The following is an 11,908-nucleotide window of genomic DNA, read 5'->3' on the forward strand; positions in this document are numbered from 1 at the left end:
TCAGTCTGCATGCCACGGCCACACTATGTTCAGCTGGTCTGAACAAAACGGTTAGATGGTAGAAATGATAAGAAGTACAGCAAGAGTTCCTGTTATCTGGAATCATGGTGGTATAGAGACACCTCAACCTCAAACGATATGGCCAACTGTAGGAGCTAAACATTAAGGATTTGTGGAAAAAAAAAAAAGGATTTGTGGAAACTATTAATAGTTCTTAATAAGATCAAAATTTAGGAAAGAATAAAAAAACTAGAAGGACACTCTACAAACTTGTCTTTGGATATTGCAAAATTAAAAGAACAAATATTTAAAGCATCCCAGGCATACCTGACCTTAATGTCAGGAACTGGAGTGCTTAAAGGAGCTGAAAATGGATAAAAACACCCGGAAGCTCTGTAATTTCAATGATGACTGTGCTTTTAATCTATGTCGTTTGTCTTTGTATAGTCTGCAGATGTGGATTCCGACTCCTGAGAGAAGTAGCTCACTGTGACAAAGCTGCCTTTGCTTTTATCAATTTGCAAATCAAAGAAGGGGGACATGTTGGGAGCAAACCCCCCAAAATCTGGCCATAAACTGGCCCCAAAACTGGCCATAAACAAAATCTCTGCAGCACTGTAACATGTTCATAATGGCCCTAGCGCCCACCCTGGAAGGTTGTGGGTTTACGGGAGGAACACCTGGCCCACCCAGGGCAGAAAACCACTTAAAGGCATTCTTAAGCCACAAACAATAGCATGAGCAATCTGTGCCTTAAGGACATGCTCCTGCTGCAGTTAACTAGCCCAACCTATTCCTTTAATTCGGCCCATCCCTTCGTTTCCCGTAAGGGATACTTTTAGCTGATTTAATATCTATAGAAAAAATGCTAATGACTGGCTTGCTGTTAATAAATATGTGGGTAAATCTCTGTTTGGGACTCTCAGCTCTGAAGACTGTGAGACCCCTGATTTCCCACTTCACACTTCTATATTTCTGTGTGTGTGGCTTTAATTCCTCTAGCGCCGCTGGGTTAGGGTCTCCCCGACCGAGCTGGTCTCGGCACACCACCACTCCTGGCTAATTTTTGTACTTTTAGTAGAGATGGGGTTTCACTATGTTGGCCAGGCTGGTCTTGAACTCCTGACCTCAGGTGATCCACCTGTCTCGGCCTCCCAAAGTGCTGGGATTACAGGCATGAGCCACCACGCCCGGCCTCATTGTAATTTTTAAAAATTGTAACTTGACAAGCTGATTCTAAAGTTCAAACAGAAGATGAAATGTTCAAAGAAAGTCAAAAATTAAAGATGGACAAGGGGGCTTTGCCTGACCTGATATCAAGACATATTAAAAAGCTACAAGTCTAAAAACCAAGAAATCAGAAGGGAAGGGTTATTAATGTACATAAAAATTAAGTCTGAATGATGAATGGTAATATAAACATGCATGTTTTTTAGTGGCAAGGCTCAGTATTTTAGCAAGTCAGTTGTCCTAAAATTTCCATGGCCGGGCACAGTGGAAAGCTGAGGCAGGCAGATCATCTGAGGTCGGGAGTTCCAGACCAGCCTGACCAACATGGAGAAACCCTGTCTCTTCTAAAAATACAAAATTAGCCAGGCGTGGTGGCACAGGCCTGTAATTCCAGCTACTCAGGAGGCTGAGGCAGAAGAATCACTTGAACCCTGGAGGCAGAGGTTGCAGTGAGCCGAGATCTTGCCATTGCACTCCAGCCTGGGCAACAAGCGTGAAACTTTGTCTCAAAAGGAAAAAAAAAAAACAAAAAAACTTCCCATAAGTGCAATGCAGGTTGGGCGCAGTGGCTCATGCCTGTAAACGCAGCACTTCGGGAGGCTGAGGTAGGGGGATCACCTGAGGTCAGGACTTCCAGATCAGCCTGGCCAACATGGCAAAACCCTATCTCTACTAAAAATACAAAAACTAGCCGGGCATAGTGGTGCACACCTGTGATCTCAGCTACTTGGGAGGCTGAGGCAGGAGAATAGCTTGAACCTGAGAGGCGGAGGTTGCAGCGAGCTGAGATCACACCACTGTACTCCAGCCTGGGTGACAGAGTGAGACTCCATCTCAAAAAAAAAAAAAGTTCAATGCAATATTCAAAAAAATCCTAACAGAATACTTCTTAACAAAATTCAATAGGTGATTCTAAAATCCACATTGAAGAAAATACTTCACAGGAGTGGCCAGGCATGCTAAACGAATAGTCATAGGAGCAACTTCCTCGTTCAAACATCAAAATACACACACAAAAAAGATGTAGAATTTAAGGCAGAAAGCTATTAGGATAGGCATAGAGTTGATAAAAGGAATTGGATAAACAGTGAAGAAACAATAATGCAGGAATAACTGGGAGTTTCCTTTGTGATAAAGGTGGCACCTCAAGTCAGAGAGAAAGGATACAGTTTTCAATAATGGTTTTGGAACAAATGACTATTCAGAAAAAAATAATGCACCAAAATAAACTGAATATATTTAAAAGCTAAAATTCAGGCTAGGCATGGTGAATCAAGCCTATAATCTCAGTACTTTGGGAGGCGGAGGCGGGCTGATCACTTGAGGTCAGGAGTTCGAGACCAGCCTGACCAGCATGGCGAAACCTCATCTCTACTAAAAGTACAAAAATTTGCTGGGCACAGTGGCAGGCACCTGTAATCCCAGCTGCTCAGGAGGCTGAGGCAGGAGAACCACTTGAACCCAGGAGACAGAGGTTGTAGTAAGCTGAGATCACGCCACTGCACGCCAGCCTGAGTGACAGAGTAAGACACCATCTCAAAAAAAAAAAAAAAGATAAAATTCAAAAACCAAAATCATTATAGTATTAGAAGAAAATACCAGACCCTATATACAAGTTAAAGAAATTACAGGCAAGAATTTTTTTTTAGTATATTTAACAGATAGCAAAATATTCAGAATATATAGAGGCTTGCCAGTAAACAAAAACTGACAATCTCATGGAAAAATAAGTAAGAAATAATACATGGCTAACAAACATATATAAAAAGATTTAAAAACTCATCAGAGGCCTGGCGCAGTGGCTCATGCCTGTAATCCCAGCACTGTGGGAGGCCGAGGCGGGTGGATCACAAGGTCAGGAGTTCGAGACTAGCCTGGCCAACGTAGTGAAACCTCATCTCTACTAAAAATTACAAAAAAACTTAGCCAAGTGTGGCGGCAGGAGCCTGTAGTCCCAGCTACTTAGGAGGCTGAGGCAGGAGAACCGCTTGAACCCGGGAGGTGAAGGTTGTAGTGAGCCAAGATTGTGCCAATGCACTCCAGCCTGGGCACCAGAGCAAGACTGTCTCAAAAAAAATAAACAAAATAAATTAAAAAAACAAAACACAGGCCGGGCACGGTGGCTCACGCCTGTAATCCCAGCACTTTGGGAGGCCGAGGTGGGTGGATCACGATGTCAGGAGATCGAGACCATCCTGGCTAACATGGTGAAACCCCGTCCGTACTTAAAAAAATTAGCCAGATGTGGTGGTGGGCACCTGTAGTCCCAGCTACTCGGGAGGCTGAGGCAGGAGAATGGCGTGAACCTGGGAGGTAGAGGTTGCAGTGAACCGAGATCCGCCATTGCACTCCAGCCTGGGCGACAGAGCAAGACTGTGTCTCAAAAAAAAAACTCATCAGAAATAAAGGAAATATGATTTTACCAATAACAGATACAGGATCCCTAAATTTTGATATATAGACGCTAGGAGTATTATGTCTCTTAATCTCTGGAGCTCACAGCTATGATCATCATAAAAGCCTGGAACTGCTGAAGGTAATCTGTCCTGTGAAGAGATTTGCTATATGGACACTGGGGAAGAGAATTATTTCCTTATCTGGAAGTGTCTGCAAGGACTGTGTAAACATATGACTGCCACTCACCAGTCTTTCCTGTCACATGGAGAGATCTCACTTAAGAAACAAGCCAACACACAACTAACAGACTGGGCATAAGAGGGATAAATTGGAGAGAAGAGGAGAGATGGAGAGACGGGGTTAGGGTAAGAAGATGGATTACAAAGCCTATACTTTCGGTCGGGTGCGGTGGCTTATGTCTGTAATCCCAGCACTTTGGGAGGCTGAGGCTGGTGGATCACTTGAGCCCAGGAGTTTCAGACCAGTTTGGTCAACATGGCTAAACCCCGACTCTAAAAAAATGCAAGTTGAGGCGGGAGGATCACCTAAGCCCAAGCGAGGAGGTTAAGGCTGCAGTGAGTCGTGATGGCGCCACCGCACTGCAGCCTGGGTGACAGAGTGAGACCCTATCTCAAAAAAAGAAAAGAAAAAAAAGAAGCATAAAAAGACTATACTTTCAGGGGTCATTTCCATAGTTTGTTACTAGAGAAGTTTCCCTGAGCATGTGGAGCACTGAAAGATAGCTAAGACTTGAAAAAAAAACAAACAAAAAAAGAAAATTGATTACACACTTGAATCCAGCTCTATCACTGAACATTTAAAGTAGGCCTCTGGCTTCCCTCTGCTTATTTTCTAACCTCTTTTCAACCGTACATAATCAGGCTTCCACTCACACTCTAGTGAATCAGTTTGGTAATGGTTACCAGTAACCACCTAATTGTGCAATCCAATGGACTTTTCAGACATCTCACCTATGTGACATTCATCATGAACATCCTCCAGCAGAGTGGTACATTTATTACAAATGATGGACCTACATTTTTTTTTAAGGCAGTGTCTCTCCGTCCCCCAGACTGGAGTGCAGTGGCATGATCAGGGTTCACTACAGCCTCGACCTCGCTGGCTCAAGCAATCCTCCTGCCTCAGCCTCCCAAGTAGCTGAGACTACAGGCACAAGCCACCATGCCCAGCTAATTTTTTTATTTTTATTTTTTTTGAGATCGAGTCTCTCCCTGTCGCCCAGGCTGGAGGGCAGTGGCTTGATCTCAGCTCACTGCAACCTCCACTTCCCAGGCTCAGGTGATTCTCCTGCCTCAGCCTCCTGAGCAGCTGGAATTATAGGCGCCCACCACCACGCCCAGCTAATTTTTGTATTTTTAGTAGAGACAGGGTTTCACCACGTTGGCCAGGCTGGTCTCGAACTCCTGACCTCAAGTGATCCACCTGCCTTGGCCTCCTAAAGTACTGGGATTACAGGTGTAAGCCACTGCGCAGGGCCAATTTTTGTATTTTTAGCAGAGACAGGGTTTTGCCATATTGGCCAGGCCAGTCTCGAACTCCTGGCCTCAAGTGATCCCCTCACCTTGGCCTCCCAAAGTGCTGGGATTACAGATGTGAGCCACCGCACCAGGCCCTGGCTAAATTTTTTGTATTTTTTGTAGAGACAGGGTTTCACCATGTTGCCCAGGCTGGTCAGGCATGATTGCAGGCGTGAGCCACCTTGCCTGGCCTGATGAACCTACACTGACACATCATTATCAATCAAATAACATAGCTGACATTAGCCTTCACTTTTGGTGCTGGACATTCTATGGGTTTGGACCAGTGTCTAATGGTCCAACATGTATCCACCATTATAGTATCATATATAGTTTCACTGCCTTGAAAATCCTCTATGTTCCACCCATTCATCCATCCCTTGCTCTTCACCTTTGGCAATCCCGGCTCTTTTTGCTGTCTCTGTAGTTTTATCTGTTCCAGAATGTCATAACTTGGAATCATACAGCATGTAACCTTTTTAGATTGGCCTCATTCACTTCATAATATGCATTTAAATTTTTTCCATGTCTTCATGGCTTGATAGCTCATTTCTTGTTAGTGCTGAATAACACTAACTGGATGTATCACAGTTTATTGATCCATTCACCTACTGAATGTTGCTTCTCAGTTTTGATAATTTTGAATAAAGCTGCTATAAACATCCATGTACAGGTTTTTGTGTGAACATATTTTCAACTCCTTTGGGTAAATACTAAGGAATTTGATTGTTAGATCCCATGGTGATATGTTTAGTTTTGTGGAGAAGTGTCAAATGGTCTTCCAAAGTGGCTGTACCATTTTGCATTCCCACCAGCAATAAATGAGAAGTCACGTTGCTCCACATTCTGCTAGCATTTGGTGGTGTCAGTGTTCTGAATTATAGCTATTTTCATTAGGTGTAGAGGTTTCTTGTTTTCATTTGCATTTTCCTGATGACATACAATATGGAGCACCTTTTTCAGATCCTTATTTTCCATACAATATGTCTTTTTTGGCAAGATGTTTGTTGAAGTCTTTGGTTCACTTTTTAATTTTTTTTGAGACAGGGTCTGGCCCTGTCACCCAGGCTGCAGTGGACCACAGCCTCAAACTCCCAGGCTCAAGTGATCCTCCCACTCACTCTCCCAAGTAGCTGGGACTACAGGTACACATTACCACACCCAGATAATTAAAAACAAAAATTTTTTTAAGTTATTTGTATATATTAGGTAACAGTTGCTTATCAGATATATCTTTTGCAATCCCCTCCCCGCCCCAAGTCTGTGGCTTGTATTTTATTCTCTCAACAGTCTCTTTTGCAGAGCAGATTTTTTGTTGTTGTTTTGAGACAGTCTTGCTGTATCCCCCAGGCTGGAGTGCAGTGGTGGGATCTTGGCTCACTGCAATCTCCATCTTCCAGGCTCGTGATCCTCCCAGCCTCCAGAGTAGTTGGGACTCCAGAGTAGTTGGGATTACAAGTGCACACCGCCACATCCAGCTAACTTTTGTATTATTATTATTATTATTATTGATAAGGAGTCTCGCTCTGTCACCAGGCTGGAGTGCAGTGGCGCGATCCTGGCTCACTACAACCTCTGCATCCCGGGTTCAAGCAGTTCTCCTGCCTCAGCCTCCCCAGTAGCTGGGATTACAGGTGCACGCCACCACGCCCAGCTAATTTTTTTTTTTTATTTTTAGTAGAGACGGGGTTTCACCATGTTGGCCAGGCTAGTCTCGATCTCTTGAGCTCGTGATCCACCCGCCTCGGATTTCCAAAGTGCTGGGATTACAGGCATGAGCCACTGTGCTTGGCCAGTTTATTCAGTTTTTGACTTGTTAGGATGAAGTGCCAACCTCCAAGATTCTCACATGCCAGACTGGAAACCAATGTCCCCTTTAAGCTTTTAAAAATTATTTTTATTTGAAACTATTTCCAAACAGATAATTAAACCTGCGTACACATCTTATCATCTAGATTTAAAAACTAGTGGCTGGGTGTGGTGGCTCACGCCTGTAATCCCAGCACTTTGGGAGGCTGAGGCAGGCAGATCACCTGAGGTCAGGAGTTCAAGACCAGCCTGAGCAACATGGCAAAACCCTGTCTCTACTAAAAAGACAAAAATTAGCCGGGTATGGTGGCACGTGCCTGTAATCCAACTACTTGGGAGGCTGAGGCAGGAGAATCGCCTGAACCCAGGAGGCGGAGGTTGCAATGAGCCAAGATCGCGCCATTGCACTCCAGCCTGGGTGACAAGATTGAAACTCCATCTCAACAACAAAACAAAAACAAACAAAAATTACCTGCCTGAATACACCAGGACCAGTTGCAGAGCTGGCTATGTACACCTATAATTCCTTCAAGGTGGGCAAAAAGGCCTTTTTTTGAGACAGAGTCTTACTCTGTCACCCAGACTAGAGTGCCGTGGCATGATCTCGGCTCACTGCAACCTCTGTCTCCTGGGTTCAAGCAATTCTCATGCCTCAGTGTATCAAGAGTAGCTGGGATTGAGACACATGCCACCATGCCCGGCTAATTTTTTAGAGACAGGGTTTCACCATGTTGGCAAGGCTGGTCTTGAACTCCCGATCTCAAGTGATCCACCCATCCTGGATTCCCAAAGTATTGGGATTACAGGTGTGAGCTACCTCGACCGTCCAGGGATGGGAAAAGGCTTGACAGACATGCAAATTCCACAACCTTCAAGACATATGTATGGGTTTATTACTTCTGGACACAACTGGTTTGCTTAAGCAGGCATGAATTATCAGTCTTTTTTGGATCCACGGAAAAATGATAAATTGATAATGAAGAAAAAAAATTTTAGGAGGTAATAAACAGTCATGACAAACAATGCTTTTATTCATCTACAGTACGTGGGAGACCTTATTGGTGAGGACTGGAAACATTAAGTCTTGAATGATATCATATGCTTAGCACAATAGTGGTGACTTGGAGACTGACCAGGTGGGAAAGAGAATGATGAATAGGGTTAAGGACACAAGAATCAAGGTAGAAAAAAAGGGGCAGATATAACGTTTAGCCCTGTCCCTAACAGTCACGTTCAAAATTGGCTGTAAGTTTAATTTAATTAAAACCACTCTATACTACAGACTACTGGATTTAAAAGGATTGGTTTTGAAGGATGGGCAGGGTAGTGCATGACTCTAATTCCAGCACTTTGGGAGGCTGAGGCGGGTGGATCGCTTGAGCCCTAGAGTTCAAGACCAGCCTGCCAACAAAACAAGAGCGTGTCTCCACAAAACAAACAAACGAAAAAAAAAAAAAAAAACCCAGGGCTGGTGACAGTGTGCACTTGTGGTCCCAGCTACTCAAGAGGCTGAGGTGGGAGGATCACCTGGGCCCAGCCTGGGTGATGAGTGAGACCCTGTCTCAACCAAAAAAAAAAAAGGATTGGGTTTGGTTCAGTATTATTTTTGTCCCCCCATTTTGGAAAAGAGACTTTTTTTGAGACGGAGTCTCATTTGGTTGCCCAGGCTGGAGTGCAGTGGCACAACCTCAGCTCACTGCAAGATGCCTCCCGGTTTCAATCAATTCTCCTGTCTCAGCCTTACAAGTAGCTGGGATTACCGGGGTGTGCCAACATGCCCGGCTAATTGTTGTACTTTTAGTAGAGATTGAGTTTCGTTATGTTGGCCAGGCTAGTCTCGAACTCCTGACCTCAGGTGATCTGCCCTACCCGGCCTCCCAAAGTGCTGGGATTACAGGCATCAGCCACCCCACCTGGCCGAGTCCCCCCATTTTGCCATGGTTAGGATTATAAAAATTCTTCCAAGAGCTGTAATATAATCATAATCATCTAAAAACTGTACTCATAGGCCGGGCACAGTGGCTCATGCCTGCAATCCCAACACTTTGGGAGGCTGAGGTGAGAGGATTGCTTTAGCCCAAGAGTTCAAGACTAGCTTGGGCAACAAGAGTGTGTCTCTACATAAAAATAAAAAAATAGGCCTGGTGGCAGTGTGCACTTGTGATCCCAGCTACTCAGGAGGCTAAGACAGGAGGACTGCCTGAGTCCAGGAGGTAGAGGCTGCAGTGAGCTGTGGTGGCGCCACTGCATTCCAGCCTGGGTGACAGAATGACACCCTGTATCAATACCACAATGCACACTTCAGATCCCAGTAGTTTGGCTCTTACCTACTTCTGCAGCCTTATCTTAGAAGATGGAACAATATTCCCCATGCTGTAGCTGTGGGGTTTATAATTCTTCCATAAAGTGATATAGGTTGTTCCCTCACATCTAAGGGCACCCTCTACCTGCTCATATAATTGACCCCTACTCTTTCAGATGTATGTCCTCAGTTTCTCCAAGCATTCCTTCTTGCACCGTCCTCTACTCCAATCTCACAGACTGTCAGACTTCATCTGTCATATTTACTATTGTTCTAAACTTGGCAATTATTTATGACTTTTTCATGCTAAGCACCATAAGGGCTGGAATCCTATCTATTTTTGCTGTCTAGCACCGTCTGGAACATAGCATACAATCAATACTAATTAAATGAACACTCCATCACGATTAGCTCCAGTGATGTCAATACCCTCAGTTTTGACAAGATGATAGTTATTTTAGGCATAATTTAGAATGCAAAATAGCAGAATTAGAACTTAATCAAAGACCTGCAGAACAGCTGCCTAAAAAATGCATTTTAAAAGCTAAACTAGGGCCAGGTGCAGTGGCTCAACCTGTAATACCAGCACCTCGGGAAGCCAAGGCAGTAGGATCGCTTGAGCCCAGGAGTTTGAGACCAGCGTGGGCAACAGAGTGAGACAATTTCTACAAACAAACAACAAATAAGTGAATAAATAAATATCAGCTGGTGTGGTGACGCACACCTGTAGTCCCAGCTACTTGGGAGGCTGAGGTGGGAGAATTACTTGAATCCAGGAGGTCGAGGCTGCAGTGAGTCATGACTGTGTCACTGTACTCCAGCCTGTGCAACAGAGCAAGACTGTCTCAAAATAAGTAAAAAACTAAATTAAAAAAATTAAAACTCGCCGGGCACGGTGGCACGTGCCCCAGTTACCAGGGAGGCTGGAGTGAGAGGATTGCTTGAACCCAGGAGTTTGAGGGAACAGTGAGCCATAACCGTGCCACTGCAATCCAGCCTGGGTGACAGAGTGAGACCTTCTCTTAAACAAAGTTAAGAAACTGGGGGTGCTTATTTGGAAACAATATTAGAAAAGCGAAAACATTCCAATTCCTTAAAATTCTCGTACAAACTAAAAACACTATGGTTTTAAGAAAATTCATAATTCTTTACTAGTAACTGTTAAGAACTTTTCATTTAAAAACTTCCAGGTACATCAGAGTATGATGGTGAATGAACAACAACAAAAAAAGAAAATAAAAAACTTTCAGGTATATAATTAAAACTTGAAGGCATAATATTTAGATTAATATTTTCCAACAAGTGTAGTTAAATATAAGGTATCTGTAATGAAACTCTTTGCAAAATCACTCATTTTAAATACAACACGAGAGCCTACCTATCTGAGTTTACCAATTTGGTTTTGGGTCCACTATAAAGAATACTGTGCTCTTTATATAAAATTTAAGTTATGCACCCCTCATATCTTGGCCAAATAAACATACTAAAACACTGACACAAGCCCCGCCCCCTAAGGCTTTGTTAGAACTTAACCCCCATAAGCCTGTCATTACCAGCACCACTTTGCTCACTGACATTAGCCATCTTCTTTAAGACAAATAATGGTTCATTTGCAAATTAAAGGCTTAGCTAAAGAGCTAATTATTAAAGTGAATGCTCATATTAAATCTGTTACCTTAAGGTGTATCTACATACATATCCAAATTACATAACTTGGCAGAACAGTAAATATTTCTGAGAATATAATTTGAAATTAGGCCACATTTATAGACTTGAGAGTTCTACCACTGGCCAGGCGTAGTGGCTCACGCCTGTAATCCCAGCACTTTGGGAGGCCGAGGCAGGCGAATCACTTGAGGGCAGGAGTTCGAGACCAGCCTGGACAACATGGCGAAACCCCATCTCTACTAAAAAGACAAAAATTAGCCGGGCGTGGTGGCGTGTGCCTGTAATCCCAGGTACTTGGGAGGCTGAGGCAAGAGAATCGCTTGAACCTGGGAGGCGGAGGTTGCAGCGAGCTGAGATCCCACCTCTGCACTCCAGACTGGGAGAGAGTGACTCTATCTCAAAAAAACCCACAAAAAAAGTTCCACCATTAAAAAAAAATTCACTTAAGACAATTCAAGAATAAACTGTGGCATAATAGCCATGAAACACCACTCCATTTTTTTTTTAAGACAGAGTCACTCCGTCGCCCAGGCTGGAGTGCAGTGACACGATCTCTGCTCACTACAACCTCCGCCTCCTGGCGATTCCTGTGCCTGAGACTCCAGAGTAGCTGAGATTACAGACGTGAGCTACCACGCCGGGCTAATTTTTGTATTTTTAGTAGAGACGGGATTTCACCATGTTGGTCAGGCTGGTCTCAAACTCCTGACCTCAGTTGACCCGCCTGTCTCAGCTTCCCAAAGTGCTGGGATTAGAGGCGTGAGCCACCGCGCCCGGCCACGCCATTATTTTTTAGGTGTCACAATAATTTACAGATACCTGTTAAAAAGCCAGAGATTGACTCAGCTTTTCCATTTTTGCTTTAAAATGAAGCATTTTAAAAAAATCAAAACTCAGGCCAGGAGGCTGAGGTTGCACTGAGCCGAGATTGTGCCATTGCACTCCAGCCTGAGCAACAAGAGCA

General features: G+C 43.9%; 1 pseudogene; it reads left to right on the plus strand.

Annotated features, from left to right (window-relative positions):
• Positions 1 to 4,291: 4,291 nt before the first annotated feature.
• On the plus strand, positions 4,292 to 4,368 carry LOC115836557 (annotated as a pseudogene).
• Positions 4,369 to 11,908: the final 7,540 nt, after the last annotated feature.

The sequence above is a fragment of the Nomascus leucogenys genome, chromosome 8, assembly GCF_006542625.1.
Source record: "Nomascus leucogenys isolate Asia chromosome 8, Asia_NLE_v1, whole genome shotgun sequence".
In the NCBI taxonomy this organism is placed as follows: domain Eukaryota; kingdom Metazoa; phylum Chordata; class Mammalia; order Primates; family Hylobatidae; genus Nomascus; species Nomascus leucogenys.